Source organism: Protopterus annectens, chromosome 2.part1, assembly GCF_019279795.1.
Source record: "Protopterus annectens isolate FY-2018-M chromosome 2.part1, PAN1.0, whole genome shotgun sequence".
Classification (NCBI taxonomy): Eukaryota; Metazoa; Chordata; order Ceratodontiformes; family Protopteridae; genus Protopterus; species Protopterus annectens.
This window is the reverse complement of record NC_056729.1, coordinates 1,247,654,085-1,247,673,380: the sequence shown is the minus strand read 5'-3', so window position 1 is coordinate 1,247,673,380 and position 19,296 is coordinate 1,247,654,085. Positions and strand designations below refer to the sequence as shown.

The 19,296-nt window shown below is 38.6% G+C and overlaps 1 protein-coding gene across 4 annotated transcripts in view; it reads left to right on the top strand.

Annotated features, from left to right (window-relative positions):
* The window catches only part of SEMA5B (semaphorin 5B), a 3,270,261-nt gene that overhangs the window by 1,917,564 nt on the left and 1,333,401 nt on the right, over positions 1-19,296 (top strand). The gene's annotated exons all lie outside the window — the stretch shown is intronic.

Below are 19,296 nucleotides of genomic sequence, written 5' to 3'. Positions count from 1 at the left end.
GAGAATGTGTCACCATATAAAGTACTCTGGACAAGAATAACTACCCCACTTAGATGCTGTATTGAATTGCTTACTTTTTGCCCAGTACCCCCCCCCCCTCCCTTGACAGTGGTAATCCACACAATGTTCCCACAGTTTACCCACACATGTTATCCTTCAGTAATCACTGCCAATAACCCAAGTAGCATAACAGAGCACCTTTGCATGAGTAACTATAGATATCTGCACCATCTGTCAGCACTACTGAATCCTGGGCATGACAAAAAAGGTAGGGTGATAGATATAGTGAGCAGAATGTATCTGAATATGGAGGTTTGAGGCCGCTTTCCCTGTCATACCTCTTGCTTGTATCCCTGAGCTTCATCCTATGCTGAATTATCAAAAAAACAGGGAAAAGACCACTGAAGATGTCTGATTTAGTGTCCTGTAGTACCTGGAGGTAAAAAATGCAGCATAAGCAACTAATAGGAAGCATACTTTGAGTACTTGAATCAAATACCTATCTGTTGAACTCTATTTCATAATGTTAATTTATTATTCAATATCTTAATTAAAGGGTTGGGAGTGTGGCCTAATCGTTAAGGTGTTTGCCTTACAAGCACAATGTGCAGGGTTCGAGTCTCACAAGGGATAATTGGCTAGGTTTAAAATAGCTTGCAAGGGCAGTTAGCCTAATACTAATCTATGAACCTATGAAATAAAGTAGCCATCCATGGTGTTTAGCAGTGGGAAACTGCTGATTTGCTGATTCTTACACATCACCCTCAAAGCCCGTTGATATGAAGTTTTACTACAATTTACAGCTCCTTGCAGCAGCAACAATGTTAACAGTAACAGAAAACAAAGCATCATAAGGAGAACTTTTTTCTATCCATCAGTGCATACGTGAGAGGGACAAGATTCTGTGTATGGCCAGTGTTTATGTGCAAAGTAGGCAGTTGGTCTATAGGCTACTCTTTTGTGAAAGTCCCATCATCCATTTCTCATATATCTGACATGGCCAGGCCAGCCAAATGTTAACAAGTCTTGATAATTGTCATTACTTTTTTTTCTCTTTCTCAGGGATGCTGCTCAGCAGTGGTACAGATAATCTGAGCTACAGATCCTCAGTCTGTTGCATTCAGTGTCTAGACTGTCTTTTGTGCATTTCCCATTCATTTCTGCTTGATCCTCCCAGCATCTGCTCCAGCCAGCATTTGGCTGGGACATGCTGCATCACCTCCCTTGGTGTAGAAGCACAACTCTGCATGAGAGTGAGGGGAGGATAATGTCCAATAGCTGTGTTTCTTTCTGCCTGCCTATGAGTGAGGGGAGGATAATGTCCAATAGCTGTGTTTCTTTCTGCCTGTCTATAAGTGATGGGAGGATAATGTCCAATAGCTGCATTTCTTTTTGCCTGCTTATGAATCATCCAGCCTTTTCCTCAGCTGTGTTGGGCCTATGATGCACAGCTTTGAATTAAGGAGCATCTCATCTTCTACACATGAGAACAATACCATTTCCCAATATCCAGACTTTGTTTATACTTAAGCACCAGGAGTCCTTACCACTGGCCTGCCATTTAGTGCTGTCTGAGTAACCCTGTATGATGAGGCATAGTGTATCCTGATGTGTCCTCATTATTGTGTGGATGGTTCTAGGATACAGCCATCAATGCTTTTTTCGGCATTCCTCTTTATATCTGCAGTGGAGCCTCTTATGATATTTATATCTGTGCAAATTATTGCTGATTACTGTTTGTGCTTTCGTAGCAGCTGTTCTGCTCAAGTGGTTATGTATTGGCTGCTTGCATCTGCATGGTAAGTGCTTTCACGTTTCCATGACTTGCCACTGCAGATCTATGTGCAAAGAAATGGATTCATGTTGTTCAACTGGCTGCAAATTATTTGAATGCTAAGCCACCAAAAACATCACTTAGAACAGTTTCATTGAACCTCAGAGTAACCCCCACATACCCTAAACTTAAATATACATACTCCAAAAAACAGTGCAGAAAAGGAAAAATTCCACTATCACTGAATGTATTTTCAGTGATATTTCTTTGCACAGCCTGCATTTACATAATCTGCAGATGAACAATTAACAGGCTCCATGGAGAAACATGATTTTAGAGACTTAGGGTGTGAGTTCCAGCTCAGGCACCTAAAGAGTTAAGTGCTGTAAGATCTCTTTCAGATTAAAATGGTCAGCCTTATATTAATACATTTTTCCCCAATTTGTCAACAAGGTAGGTCCTATTGAACCTGTAGCCCTTATTCAAAGGAGGCTTGAGGTAGTAGTTATTCTGACTCTGTAAATTTAGCCATGATATCAGGAGAAATGTCTCTGTTTTTTACTGACAAGTGCTGTAAGATCTTTAATGTCACTGGACCAGGTAGATATGTTCATGGTTTAACATCTCCACAGAAGAATCATGAGGACAGTCACCCTATTTGCTACCACAGTGTTTGTGCAAAAATATGAAGCCAAGCACATTGTGTAGGATTAGAAGCTACAGCCTTCTGGAGATTGATTTAGCATTCTTGCTGATGTCGGAGTTAGTCTCAGTTTCTGTTGATATGGACTGCATTAATAGGCCTTTGGGTTAATATGGCAGAACCACATGTGGTATTTTTGGGAGTTTCCCATATGGTTATGGGTAAATAAAAAGCTGAGTATATGTCTATTACATTATGTTCTATTTTGATCATCTTGTCTCTCTAGGGCTTCCATAGTTGTGCACACTGTTTTAAAATGTAGTCGGACCAAGTCTATGTAGGATGAAAGCATTACCTCTTTGCTATGGAATCTATCCCCTTATGGAACCACCCATCATTTTGTTTATTTGTGGTATTACAGCCTGACTCTGCTCATGGTGGTGTAATCCAGGTGTGATCAGCACACCCAGACCTGTTTATTGCTTTGTTGCCATCATCTTTGTACACATCTACTCTCCACCCTCCTCTATGCATCCCCTCTATTTACAAACCTCCACAAAACTGACCTTAATAAACTTTCTAGCAGCTACAATCACGTTGCTAGATTTGCTACCGATGCAGCCTACAGAACTCATCACTGTCATAACTTAAATCTACTGGGATGGCTTGAACTGCCTAAAGTACTTCAGGTTAACCAACTAATAGTTGCACACAAGATTCTGTACCAACCAGATAATATACCTGTACTTAAAAATCTCATAACCATCTACAGTAACCTTAGCGCACTTCATTCATCTGAAAGACTACTAGTTCAAACTCTCAAATCCAACAACACAGCTGGTAAATCTCTATTTACTACGTCCTTGTCCTAATCCAGACTAACTCTAACCATCACTCGTGTGCACATGGAGGACTTCTACCTACACTTTATTGATTCTTAACTTATAAATCCTATGATCTCCTTGGATCTACTACCAGGTTAGCCTACTAGGCATTCAATACCCTGTCATTCTTAAAAAATGTCTAGAATTTTCCATCTGAGTAAAAATGTAATAATTTGTGTATTTTTTTTTTTTGTGTGTTTGTTTACATCTGTATAAAAAACCTTTTATTTGTGTTTTAAACTGCAAAAATGTAACAGTTTGTCTTTTTGGAGCTTTTCTCCTTCGGCTACCACTGAAAATCGACATGTATCCAGTGGGACTATCCCGGTAAACAAATGTAAAATAAATAATAAATACATAATTTTCACACTTGCCAGCTGACTTTTCACATCGGGTGTTTCATGGCCAAAGTGCAGTACTTCACAGTTCTTTGTACTGAACCTCAACTGCTGACATTTTTTTTTTGCCACCTTACTGAGATTTTCAAATACTTTGCTAGACTATTCCTTTGTTCTTTACTGCTGCACCTGTCCTCTGTCTTCCAAAAAGAGGTAGATCTCGTTTGTTCTTCTGTCAGATATGTCTTACTCTGGACCCAGGACAGGTCCCTGTGGCACTCCACTAGTCAGCTTGCTAAATCATGACAACTGTGTTGCATTTGAGCTGTAATTTATTTTTATCTGTAATTTATATGTAGATGAACATACATGGCAGCACTTGCCAGAATTCTGTCTTTCCATGTGCTGATTGTTCTGTTTGACATGTTGTTGCACTGTAATGTGATGACAGCCCAGTGGATGTGCCTGCAGTTTTGCTTTCCACCAGCGGTCTTAATTATAGTTGTAAATTAGCATCTGTTGAAAACTCCAGTTCATAAAAGTATACTTTTAACTGTGCTTGAGGGTAATGTCATTTAATGTAACATATATTTAAGGCAAAGAGTTATGATAATAATTGCACAGCATGGGAAGTAGTCCTTAAAATGACTGACTCTTGGAAGATGTGAGCTTAACCCTGCTGTACTGTTATGCTACAGGGCTAAATTGAGATTTTTATGAAGAGTCATCTGCATGCTTTCTTGCTGATGATATTATAGAATAGTCCACCTGGAATGTATCTTCTTAACTGTTTCTATATCTGGGTAGACTGACAAATATATTAATTAATGCATCAGCGTGAACAATACATAGTACTTTTGCCCTGTAATCTAACTCTGCTTTTTTGAGCTCACAAAAAAATTTGTTAAAACTAGAAAGCTGTTCTTTATGAATGTATAATGGTTTAATATGTAAAACAGGTGCATCACTGTGTTATTTCTAGTCTCAATTGAAAACATTTAGTGTTATTGTTATTACAAAATGTTAACAGAATTGTGGGAGAATGGTGTTCTGCATATATTTTCCCACCTTCAGAGTAGTCTGATAACTTTCTAATTCCACTGACTCTCTCAAGTTTTTTCTCATTGTTTTTAAGACTGAGTCCATCTGCAAAGCCAGAAAAATTAAAGGTAGAAGGGTTTACATTTTGCTGTTTAACAGACAACACTACTTTTGTGGCTAGCCTTTTATGATTGTTAAATATCACAGTTCGAGGTGTTGGGTCATGTAACAATATTTCCTTCTAAGAATGATATGGATGGACAAGGCTGTAATTAAGTTTTTGGGTGATGTGTCCTAATATCTCCTATGGTGCTAATCTTGAAGGTCAGGGCATTTGAGACAATAGACCCAGTCTGAGGCTCTGTCATAAAACGGAGGAAGATCCTTTTGATGGAGACCTCTGAGCAAAGCATACCTCTCAACTATTCAGATTTTCCCAGAATGTCCAGATTTTTGTGTCATATTTTTGGGCTCTTTCTCATAAAATTGTGTTTTTCTGGCAAATCACCAAGGACTAAACTCAGAAAATAATGGCAGACATTTGAGTTTCAGACTTCACATCCTGCAGAAAAGTAATGCTAATGAGAAAGTCGTTATTGTATCAACTTTTTAAGTTTGTAAGAGCAATATTTAAAAAGTTTCCCTATTTCTGGCCCTTTGTTCCCCCATTATTTGTGGCTTTGCCCAGATTTTTTGCTCTGAGGTTGACAGGTATGGAACAGAGTCCAAAATGCACCTGTCTGTTCAGACATTTTGGTGGAATTGCTCCAGTTTTTATACTTCAGCCTCGAATATTTTTTTATGCTGCCAGCCTTCTGACTTTGTTTTAGTTTCATGAAGATATGAGTGGTTATTCACTTATAGTTATAATATGATTTGTGCCTTCTGGCAGTTAAATTAATTCTGATACTTTGTGTGACATGTGCTAATAGTTGCTGTGTTTGGAATTACAGAAATGTTGGAAAATCTGTATCATTTAAAAGATCTTGTTGTGATTTGTAAATGTATTTGTTCCTCAACCAGGTAAGTGAACTGGTCCATTGTGGCCATTTTCAGCCATAGCGCGCATGTGTGTGTGTGTGTGTGTGTGTACGCATGCATGCATGCATCTGTCTAGCTATTATGCATGTATGTATGTGTGTATATATATATATATATATATATATATATATATATATATATATATATATAGGTGCAGAGCACTAGATTGTGCACCTACATCGACATCCAGAAGATGATTGATGTAAAAATGTTGAAACAACAGAGACCGACACATTCTGCTCTAGGAAGTACCAACTAGGCTAAACCTATGCAAACTGTTTTTGTAGGAAGGCAAGGGCCCCCCCCCGGCATGCCTCTCATCCCCTGCTAATTATATATACTAACTCTGAGACTGCATATTCCACGGGAAAGGGAATATTCCCCTACCTGGGAATTGTCGATCTTGCACTCCTATCGAACATCTGTTTGTATCGAACATCTGTATCAACCAAATGGTATTGACCAAACAGGTGTCATGTATATGCACAATCTGACTAGTGCCCTACACCCATATATACACTTACACACATACTTACAGGTATAGCCAATCAACCAGCATGTCTTGAAGAGGTAAAAGGAAACAGGGAGTTCCAGAATGAGGAAACCTGTACAAATAAGGGATAATTATCGAACACAACACACAGGAAGTCAAGATATAATTATAGGCTATGATATGGTAAAGGAGAAACATTAACTAATAAGTCCCAATGATACCTTTATACCATTCTAATTATTTTTTTAACTTAAATTGTACAGTTAGGGTTGCCCCCTTTTGTTGTGGCTCAAACCGGACCAAAGCTACATCCTATTGCACCTCCCATAATCCCACCTATCACCTCCCTTCTCTCTGCCCATGATACATCCATTTTATGACACCACAGGCACAACAGAGGGAGAAAAACAATGTCTTCTTTTCCTGGTTTCCTTCACAGTCACATCTCATTAACAGTGCTTTTTTAAATAAAAACACAGTAGAATTGGAGATTTAACAAACTCTGATAGTCTGAATTTTTTAAAACAGAACACTGTTGTTGCTACAGAGTTTTCTGGATTACCTGACCATTGGTTTGATTTCTGAATAGTTCAGAAAAAAAAGGATAGTTGACAACCCTGTGTACAATAAATAAATTAAATAATTAAATAAAAACACACTCTTCACGTGAGAAATAAGTTAGTTTTAATAAATCTGTGTTATTCAGCTTTTTTTGTGTTTCTAAGCTGACTTTATACATGTACTAAGTCCTACATCTAAGTATTGGTCTTAAATACTAAAAGAGGTAAGACTGTTATTTAGAAGTAAACATACTGTTTTACTACTGGTATCTGTGATTTCAGGTATAACAGAAAGAAGGATGCATCCTCATTATTGTGAATGATCAGACTGAGGAGAATAAATTTACAATAAATAAAGTTTTGTTATATTGCATTGTGTAATGGGAAAAAAACTAGTTATTTTACATCATATGTTGAAGAGAAATATCCTTCTCCGTTACATGTTAATCAAGTAGTTTTTATCCTAAATTTCACATCCTTTACCACAGATTAATCCATCGTGCTAATCGGTGAACTGCAAAAGGTCATACAAATGCAACCTTAAATTCTCAAAGATCACAAACCACACTTATCCTTTGCCCATCAGAACTTTACAAAACTTGACCAACTCGGCCTTTACAGTTTTTGCTTTCCATGCATATTGCAGCTTTAAAGGCAGACGATTCACATTCAAAACATTACCACAATAGCACTGCTTACACCATGGAGGCATTCTCTGTTGTGAGGCTCCCGTGGGCCTATCTCCCTGTTAAGTACTGCTCATCGAATTTACTTAATGCCACGAACAAACTAATATTAAGCTGCTTCTCCCCGTTTAACCTACTCAGACCAGTGTTTTGTTTTACCCAAGTAGCAAGCACACGATAACACTGAGAAGTCGTTGTTAATTATTAATGATTTGGCACGTCACAGAATTCCACTGTAAATAGCATACATTCAGGGTAAAGTACCTGATGCTATCAGTGGAACCTACTTCTCCAACTTTTGCCGACTTGTAATTTCTTAATACAAGTAAAACATTGCTAAAGAAAAGATATATTACCCGTGTCACCCAGGTTGCTTTTCTATCAGATAAGTGTAGAATAAGGAGAAACATCAGATTTTTCTTCCCTTTTTCTCATTTTCCTTTGGATTTACTGAGAACTGAGCATATACAAGGATTTTGTAGTCTTTACACCCATCAGCACAACCAACCTGTTTGTGCATCTTAATATTCCCTGTCTAGCGGACACTTGTGCATCTCTACCCTGAACACAGGATTTCAACATCTCTTTCAGATAGGTAGGACCCAGATGATGTAGACCACTAAAGAACAGGGTAATTACAATTTGCACACACTGACCGAGCATCTAATTATTTACTTTTCTACCCCTCTGAAAGAACTGTTTGCAATGCATGAACTCTCGCTCACACCATGCCCCTCTGAGAGAATTGTTTGCAATGCATGAACTCTCGCTCACACCATGCACATGTTGCTTTGCCACAGTTAGACATTCCCCAGCAGTGCAAACATGTATTTTTTATCAGCGAATACAAGTTCTACTGCAGAGTAGTTCCCAGCATATATCCCCTCAAACCACACTCCCTACCACAGGTTTTGTTCTTACATATACCTCCCTCCTGCTATCCTTTCTGACAGTGTTTGCTTGTTACAGCAAGTGCAATGTTGCCCTTTGCACTCACTCTGCATTTGAGATGAGCACTTTGCTGGGGATCTCTGCACTCTTGACTAATGTGCCAGAGATGAACTTTTGACCCCTTCTTCTATATAATCCACTTGAATTCTTCAGAAACTACAGAGTGCATATGTTGTATTGCAGTGTCTTGTACTTTCTAAACAATTCTGTCTTAACTTCACAGTAGCTTTGTCTTTCTTTTGTGCTACAAGCTTATAGAAGTATGAATACCTTTACATCTCTTTTGTATTTCCCAGCATTCATATCAGTCACTAGATATCTCTCTTGGTCATCTTTATTAAAAATTGTTAGAATCATATTTATTTGTTTTAATAGTCCTTTGCTTAATGTTTGATAATGCTTATTTCTTTGCCACAGTACGTTTTAATGGTAGTTGGGTCAAAGGATTAATGCTGTGAGATGCAGAACTTGTAGTAGAGGGTTTGATTCCCCCAATCACTTAACCAGACATTGCTTCTGGGTCTCCCCTAAAACAAGACTACATGCCCAGTGAGCCCACCTGTTTAATAAATGGGAAATTATTATTATTATTGCATACTCAGAACAATGATTTCCTTTAATATTTGTTTTAAGTTAAATGCTTAAGCCTAAGCATTTACAGTAAAAAACAAATAGCAGTGAATCATTAAGAACAGTTATAGCATAGTAAGAATATATTGCAAGTTTTAAAATATTAAAAATAAATGATCAAGCTGAAACCATTCAAGAATTCAGAATTCTAAAGTTTATGTAGATACCCCATGTCATTATGCAGTAGGCCCTCTCTAGAAAAGTAGAATCTCACTGACTCCATATGGGAATATTCCATTTCACATGTCTGAATGAGGGACTGCAGCTGGCTCAAGAGGACCAGAGCAAGATAAAAACCTGAATTCCTGCGAGGTCTCTTCAAACAAGTGCTTGCAAGTGCCACATCTGATAATTTCAGCTGTCTCACTGAGGCATAGGACTTCAGCATCTCTTCATATGAACAGGACACCAGTCACAACAGGCACTATACACGTGAGTGTAAGAATTTTAAATGCTCATCGCCTTGTGAGGCATAGCTAAGATTGGGGGGGGGGGCAGCGGCCTCAGGTATAAGGGGCTAGGGGACATGATTGGCATATGCTGATTGGGGCAAAGTGAAGTACCATAATTTGGACACGAAGTCTGATACATTATTTGTGGTCATGAATGAAACTAGCAAGTGGTTTGCTACGGTTTCTGTGCACTCTTCAAAATGAAAAATCTTGGAGAGGCACCTTAAGGAGAAATGAAGGGAAAACGATGACTGACTCTTGGAGCCTGAGGGATTCCATAGCCCTGATGACACCAAGATTGAAGAAGCATATTCATAGTCCTGTACTCAGACTTGGTTACTTCTGAAGCCTCTGGCAAGACACCATACGGTCAGGTACTGGCACATCTTTATGGGATTTCGGGGTTGAACCCACAGTGCTGTCAGTTAGTCTTGAGACTTTCCTCATGGACTTTGGAGCTGATGCAAATTTCACTGTTAGTCATGTGGTCAGTAGTATCCTAATACTACTAATTGTGAAGAGGTTAGCAAAGACTGAATAGTGGTGTTGGGCATCTACCTGTGACCCAGGCCTGTAAGGTGGCTAAAAAGAGTACTACTAAGACTAAAGATGTCCAAGCTAAAATAGATGACCATAAACTTGTCACAAGTTGAGACTGAGTAGTACCTAATTCCAATCCACTAAACAGGCTGTATCCCAAAACATTTTCTAGCTGACACAGGGTTTTATGAGTTTTCTTAAGTTTTTAAAAATCCATTACAGTGTTAGGGGTTCTTAAAAGGAAAAAAAAAATTGAACCTACTTAAGAGAGGGATTCACCCCATTCACTGAGGCATTTTTATAAAGCAGATTTCTCCCCTCTCATACTTTGAATCTGACTTGTAGAACACCCTGTCGAGTACTTCTCAAGAATATATCTCATTTGGAGACACATTTACAGGATGAAGGAAACATTCAAATGGGGGGAAAAGGAGTTTCCGGGGTTCCATTTAAGATACAGGGACATTATGGACTTGCTTGGCCTGAAGCCACTTCTTGTACCCCCGGTTTTAGAAATGCTGGGATACATGCTCAGTTGACTAGTGGAGCTAGATTCTCCCTTGACTTCCACTGGGTAGCCTGTCCATTTCTAAAGGATCTAGGATTCCAATGTGTTTTTATACAATTATGTGTTAGCTTATCTAGCTGTGGCATGCCTGGATTTTAGCAGACTTGCACCTCTGCTACCCTGGCCTTGAGTGTCTTTAACTGACAAACTCACATACTGAAGTTTTAGGAGCCTCTATTAGCTTATCTGAATGGTAAGGCATAGAAGATCATGGGGAGGGACATGACAGAGAGGATGCTTGATCTGCATAACCACAGTACTCAGGTTTCCAAGCCCTCTGTGAAATGTGGGTATGATGTACTAAATGCATTATACTGGACAACAGTTACTGCAACAGTAATTAAGAGACATGCTTGGCTAGGAACCCAACCCATGCTAGACCATGAGAAAAATTGAGCTCTTGAGTGGACCAATAGATAAGGATGTCCTCTTCATACCCCCAACTGAAAAAGGTATCTAAAAGACTGGAGGTGAATGAGACCACATGCAGTTTTATAAAAGAGCATTTTCATTCCCAACCTCTGAAGTGCAGCAAAGGCCACCATGCTATTGGCTGGCTTCTTTATTGTAAATAGGAAAAAGGCAAATATCACAAGAGAAAGAGGGTAAGCAGAGCAAAGTGATAAACCTGAGAGTCCTCAGAGCCATGACACATAGAGGGAAGAGATCTCTTCTCATCGTCTTCTCTCTTCTTTGCCAGCCCTTCAATCCTATCCTTACTTCTCCAGTAACTTGTCCTTTCATAAAACAGTGGACCACCTAGGCCTTTTGGTGAAGGGGTAGAGGGTCATGACCACTTAGGCCTTTTGGTGAAGGGGTAGGAGGTCATTACCTAGGACCAGTGGGTCTTCGCCATTTTGCAAACTCATATTCCTAAGTAGGCACAACTTTGTAGGAATTCCCCAAGTCCTCAAGTAACAAACTCACTTGGTCCCAACTATGTTAGAGTGCCTCCTCAGTTCAAGGTGCTGTAGAAGGACTACCAAAAGGGGAAGAGTGGAAAGGATTGTACCCCAGATGTTTTCTAGTGCCAGGAGATGAAGGCACTTGGACACCAATTTTAGACCTGCAAGATTAAACAAATTCATGTAAGCACCACATTCAGAATGCTTAAACTGTAGGTCCTTCTATTCTTTATGGATCTTAAAGATGTCAACCTCCACATTCCCATTGCAAAGATGTACAGATTTTTTAAGGTTTTAGGCAAAAGGAGATCAGGATTAATTCACCTCTTTAACCTCTGGCTTACTAGTGTACTCAGTTTATTCATAAAGTGCCTGACTCCAGTAATTGCAGAATTGCATGACTAAGGACATTTGTATCTTCCCCTATTAAATGACTGATTCAGGTAGTCTCTCTAGAGGAAATGCAGAAGACTCTACTGTTCATCCTAGCATGCTTCAAAGATCTAGGCCCTTTGTCTCTCAACCTACCAATGTCTCACCTGTCCCCAACGAGGTAAGTTCAGTTACTGGGAGCATTACTACTTGCAGACCAGTAGAGAGCATCTCTTCACCAGGGCAAAATACTCTAATTATCCCAGTACATCCAGGCAATCTACAAACAGAGCCCCATCACAACATAGGAATTCCTAAGAGTTCTGGGAACATGGCTTTCTGCATACTTATAGCCCCTGTTGCAAGAGTGAATATGAAAAAACTACAGTAGCACTAGATGAACAATGGTGTCAGTACACCCATTCTCTGGAGTATCCAGTTCCCTTCAGCTTACGTAAGGAAATACCATGAATAAATCAAGTATGCTCAAACTCAGTGGTACCCTTAATGCAGACCTGGGGAGTCAGACAATCACCACAGACTCATCCAATACAGCCTGTGGAGCACAATATGGGAGACCTGAACCATCGGAATTAATGGGAGAAGAATTCAAAAAAGACATATCAGTGTCAGAAAGATTATAGCAGTATTATTAGCCCTAAAATAATTCAAACAAATTTAGACTAAGGGGACCCTAAACATGCTTATGGACAACAACACCTATGTAGAACATCAACAAACAAGAGCAGGTTACCTATTCCTATCTATCAAGCAAGAATGCAATACTTGGGAGATAGCCCAGTTGTCAGGCCTGATTATCATGATGAATTATATCCTATATCAGGAGAATATTTTGGTAGACAAGCTGAGCAGGACACAATCAGACCCACACAAATGGATGGTAAATAAAGATGTGCTCCTAGACTTGACATACAGACATTTTTTGTGCCTGTAGTGAACAGATGGCTGAGAAAGTTTTGCACCAGAACAGCAACACCAGTAACCTGGGCAATGGTTATCTTCTCCATTTCGTGACCAGGTCTACTTCTCTATTCATTCCCTCCAATACCTTGGTTTCCTATGATATTGCAGTTTTTTAACTGTTTGATTCCTTAAACCTCTTGATATATAGGCAACATGGGATATATGCAAATGACCCTTTAAGGACATCATGTTTCAGCTAAATGGCAATTCTGAATGCCTATGACTTTTTTTATTTTTAAGTGTATTTATGGACAAAGTCAGGACCATAAAGCCAAACCCCATTAACTGTGGACATCACATGTTTTGGCCTTATTATGGCATCATCAGCACAGCATAAGTGGAATGTTTGGCTAACTTTTAGAAACGCACGGTTGTCATACCCAAATGATGTCCATAATCTTTAGGGTGTCTGCAAAATATCCCAACCAACAAACTAAAAAAATGAGTAAAAAGGTCACACAGACAAACCAGTAAAAACTAAAAGAAAAATCTAGCAAGGCTAGACTTTCCACTGTGTGATTCCATAAAACTTTTGTAATAGAGGCAACACGGGATATATGCAAATGACCCTTTAAGGACATCGGGTGTGTGACACCCTTGCATTGACCCAATAATCAAGGAGCCTCAATCCTCACCACTGGCAACAGTTAGGGGACGTGCACACTGGGAGGATAAGTACACACACAGTAAAGTGAATTTCCCTTAAGATCACAAAGAGATGTCAGTTTGGTGCTGGTTGCTCCCTCTTTCTCCAGATCCCCAATACGACCCCCCACTGGCACAGCTATAGGGTTAAGATCTCAGCTGAGGGGCCAAGCCAAGACCTGCAGCATCCTGTTTGTGCAACCAGTGCTTTGTGTCCCTGCCCACATAGCTGACACACACACACACACACACACACACACACACACACACACACACACACACACATATGTGCGCACACACCTCGGGAAGGCTAGCATAGGTTTACTAGCTATCCCCCCTTCTGCCCAGACTATAAGGTAGTTTGCACTGCTACCAACACCTACTTATCAGCTACTATAAGGCCTGCGTTTCCTCTTTTTGTTGTAAGAGAAGATAGCGCTAGTGTGTAAACTTTTTGGTTCCTTCCTACAACTAATCATTACTATGTAATGTTACTATTATCCAAATGGTAGTCTGACCAAGAGCAAGGCTATTTAGGAGTGACCTGTACAGTGTCACCAAATACATATGGAAGTACCCTAAGAGCTTAAATATTTTTCACAAATATCAGCCACAAAGATATATTTAAATATATTTAATAATAAACAATAAAAGAACAAGACAATACTCGATACATGAACACATCTACTTCAGAGTTCAAAATCACAGGAAATATTTAAAACAGCATTGCAGAATAGTCTCAAATAAATAAAGAAAACATCTAAACTAATCGTTACTATATTCCTAACTATATCTAAAAGAGTTATTATGCCCTAAAAAACTTGCTTACAGAGCAAGGCAAGTGCAGATGCAATGATGAGTGGATGTTTCCAAGTCAAAGACAAAATACAAAATGCGCAGTCTCTCTCTCTCTCTCTCTCAGAGAGTTCTTAAATTAATATGAAATATTACTGCTGGGTTAGCTTGGATGGCATCACTTTTTGTCACCTAAAGTAAGTTCACAAGCTAACCCCCCCCCCCCCATTGTAGCACTTGACATCTCCTTGTGAAAAATACATAGCCTTCAGACATAAAACAATAAAACACTTACAAAAAACAATGCAGAAGGCACCCTAGTTCTAGACATCCTGTCTCCTTCCTGCATTGAAATTAACTTTTATAGCACATTCATAAAACAATTTAATTTCATCTTATTTTCTGTTATATGTCAGCAGGGCATGCTGTGGTTACATTTTAGCTAGGGTTGCCACCTTTTTAAATGCCCAAAGTGGGACATTTTTGGTACAAATGTCAGATTTTGCATGGCGAAATATACCTGTGGCCAGTACTAAGGACATAATTTCACTTTTTTGCCTAAATAAAAGTTTATTCTTGTAGTATTTTAGTTCCTTATTCTGTTTCTTATAATATTTAGGTGTTTCAGATACAGAATAACTGTTTTATGCAACTATTACATAAAATATATTAAATAATTTTGTCCTAAAATCTCAGGACATTTGCCATTTTTTTCAATTTTTTTGCAGGACACAGCTACCCAGAGGGACTGTCTCTCGCAAAGTAGGACAGGTGGTAACCCTAATTTTAGCTCAGTACATAACATACAGTTCTGTATAAATCATATCGCTATTCACAAATGGCACAGAATTATTTACAAAATTCCAGATAGCTGGGCTGGCAATATTTCCCTATATCCCAAGGTGTTTCAGCTAAATGGTAATTGCCATAAGAAGGTTGAAACATCTAGGTCCACAGCTAATAAGCTTATGTTATTAATCACTACGAGTATTATAATTTGTAATAAAAAAAAAAATATATATATATATATATATTACTTATATACTTGTAAGAATTGTCTTTTTTATATTGATCTGTCATAACTTCTATATTAATTAATTTTTTTATGTTTCTTGGAGCTTTTCTCCCCGTGCCTCTACTGAAAATGGACATGTATCCAGCTAGACTAGCCCAGTCAACAAATGTCAAATAAAATAAATAAGTAAATAAATAAATAATGGGGTTTGGCTTTATGGTCCTGAATTTGTCCATAAATAGACTTAAAATTAAAAAAGCCATGGACATTCAGAACTACCATTTAGCTGAAATACCTGATGTCCTTAAAGGGTCATTTGCATAGATCCCATGTTGCCTCTATTACAAGAGGTTTAAGGAATCACACAGTGGGAAGTCTAGCATTGCTAGATTTTTCTTTTACTTTGTACTGCTTGGTTTGTCTGTGAGACCTTTTTACTCATTGTTTTAGTTTGATAATATTACAATCTAGGAGAAGCCAAAAATGCCACTAGTAGCTCTCCCTCCTACTGAACCTTTTAAGGACAGAGCTCCTACACTTTTCCCTCCTACTGAACCTTTTAAGGACAGAGCACCTACACTTTTCCTCCTACTGAACCTTTTAAGGACAGAGCTCCTACACTTTTCCCTCCTACTGAACCTTTTAAGGACAGAGCTCCTACACTTTTCCCTCCTACTGCTCCTTTTAAGGACAGAGCTCCTACGCTTTCCTCAGCAGGTAGAACAGTTAACTCAAACCAAAGGGTCCTTACATATTTATAACTAAGTACTTTAGTGCTGACAGTTTGAATAACCTCTCACTCATCCCATTTAAGAACTTTACAGAAGAGTACTGTCACCTACATGGCTACTCAATGCCCATGACATTTTACTTATTTAGTCTTTAACTACATTCAGACCAATAAAGCCAATGTTGGGATGAATGTGAAAAGTAAAATGTCTTGGGTATTCAGAAGCCATGGATTTGAAACATGAGTATGTCCTTAAGGGGTCATTTGCATATACCCCATGGACCTCTACTACAGGAGGTTTAATGTATTTTTTTATTGGCATTTGTTTACCAGGATAGTTCACTGGGCCATTAAGATCCCATTTTCAGTTGAGACCTGGGAAGAAATGCTCCACAGAATACAAGTAAATTTAACAAATATGAACATTTAGTTGAATTTAAACACAGCCACTCAGTAACAATCAAGTTAACTTAAATAAGTAATGCACAAGAATGAATATTGGACAGTTTGGTGAAAACTAGCACACACTTTCAGTGCAGGGGTATTAACAGTTGTAGAAAAATTAGAATTAGTGTTAGAAACAAGGATTGTGTTAGTATGACTGGCTGTTACAATTGCAACGAGCTACTTTACAAAATGAAATAGTGGTTAAGCTTTAGAATAGGATGATAGAACTGTCTACAGACAGTTGTAGAAAAACAGAGGAAGAAACAATAAGGATAATGTCACTATGTACGATTATAGCAAGGATATTGTTATTTCACTATGTACGATTATTACAAGCTGCTATGTTTGATTGTTACTGTTTTCTCTTCTAAACAGTACATGCACTACCATATTACACACTGAAGACTTGCTTGGGTCTTTTTTTTACATTATATCTATATCTATCTGTATTTACACATATGTATGTTTGTGTGAATACATAACGTAAGTATTTGTTGGAAATATCCATGTGTGTCTGTTATTAGTGGAGCTTTTCAACTAGATGGGCACTGAAAACTGTTTCAACCTGGGCAGATCTAACATGAGAAAAAAATAATAAATGACAGCCTTTCTGTGGAGAAACTGTTGAGAAACTTGCAGAAAACCTTTCTACCGTTAGCATTTGGAAAGCAAATTTTATTGTGTTTTCTGTATACTACAAGTAAAATCTTGCATAATATTTTATTAAATTTAGGACCAGCTACTGCAAAAACAAATGTGCACAGAAAGTAATGAAATAAATGATACAAATGTGCTACAGAAGCCCAACCCCCTCCATCTGTAGCAGCATGGATGCAGTTCATGTACTGTTTAGAAGAGAATCTAGGAATGTATCCCCTGGAGGCATAGATTTGGTGTTTGACCTCTGCGTGGAATGCATGAATCGTCTGTGCTGTCTTCAGTCTCAGCTACAAACTTTATTTACTTCACTCCGCATCTCGGTTAATGTCTTACATCATAGTTCATTCCCTGATGGCACACTGAATGTACTTCTCCAAGTATTTTAGTCTTGATAAAAACAAGACTAGTAAACATGAGAACTGTATCTCGGTCTGTGGTTGATCTGTTTGGATGATTTAAAGTAATCATTGCTGTTATGTGAGCATTCTTTTATTCAAAGACAAAGTCAGAGGACTGGATTTTCCCTCCTCGTTGGGGCAAGAAGAATATTAACACCACCACAGTTTTTCTTGTAATTAACTTTTTTTTTGTTTGTTTGGTAAATGGAAAGTTAAATTAAAGTGGGCCTGTCATTTTCAAGTGCAGCGTATTAGAGAACAGCATAGAAATCTGGAAAAACATGAAAATCCTTATACCTGGAGATGTACAAATCAACACAATACCACAAACATCTGTGTTGAAAGGACTTATAGTCAGTGTAGCCTGAAGTTACGCAGAAGGCTAATGCTGTGTAGCACCACAATAACTGTAGTTCTGAATGGTAATGTCAGGTAATGAACAGAGAATACAGCTAGCTATGACTGCCAAGGGTATGAAGCAATAATTAGTAGAAATATAACCCTGCAACACAGTCAAGCATATCACTACAGGCAGTTTGGGTAGGGGGATGGCTTACAGAAGATGCATAATAATATGTGAGTGAGAAAGCTGACAAGTTAAAGAACAAAAGGACAAGAGTGGTTAAAATGATGTATGACAGAGGGTTAAATTAACTTAAGAACATTATAGGCAAGCTCAGTGGAGACACTAGGGTGTGACAGGATGAATGGAGTGTTCTGTGAGGGAAGATTAAAAAGAATGCTGGGTCAAAACAGATTGAAGGAGTGAGGTAGGAACAACTGGAGCGACAAGTGAGAGAAGGCTAAGAATGCTGTAGGAAAACTGACTGGAGGCAATTGGATGAGAGAGAATGGAGTAACCAAAGAAGAAAAATTAAAAGGGACACTGTAGGTAAACTGATAGTTTGGTAGGTGGCTTGGAATGACCAATGACAGAGGATTAAGAATGCTGCAGGAGAGCTGGCTGAAGGTTAACTGGGTGAGAGCGGATGGAATAACCAATGGTGGGAATTAAAAGGGATATCGTAAGAAAACTAATAGGATGCAGTGTGATAGGAGGAGCTAAAATGACCAATGACTGAGGGTTAAGAAGAGACCTGTAGGAAAACTGAATTGGGGTAATAAGGTGTCAGAGAATGTAGAGGCCAGTGTGGTGACATGAAGAAATCTGAAACAAAAACTAATGGGTGGCATGGGGGATGGCATGATAACAAATGAGCAAAATTGAGAAGATGAGCACAGGAAAACTGAAAAGGAGCAAGATGAACAGCAGAAGCAGATGCTAGTAGATGTAAAGGTTAAAAAGTGAGAATTAAGTGCTGAGTATAGTGAGGCAGGCTGTAAGTGGATGGGAATTGCATGAAGTGACTACCTAACGCTTGGCCGACTCCACAGACTAACAATTAAACTAAGTTGCCAAGATCTTTAATAAAACACATGATCAAAGGCAAAGCTTCTGCAGGACACATCTGGTCAGATGTATAAGCAACTAGTATCAGATGAGTGTTGCTTGCTGATTCATTTGAGTATAAATGGTAGATTGCAAAAGACAAGGTGTAAGTGGTAAGCTAAAGTGGAAGGTGGTCATATGAGGAAGAGAGTCTTTTGTTTAGTGGGTAACTAGTGATCTAGCTGCATTGCATTTCTTTGATGAGACACTAACAAAATTGCCATGTTCCTTCAAACTGGTGCAGTCTCAGAGATAATTAGTAAAGGGTGCAGGGTCTTTGCATCCTGCATGGGT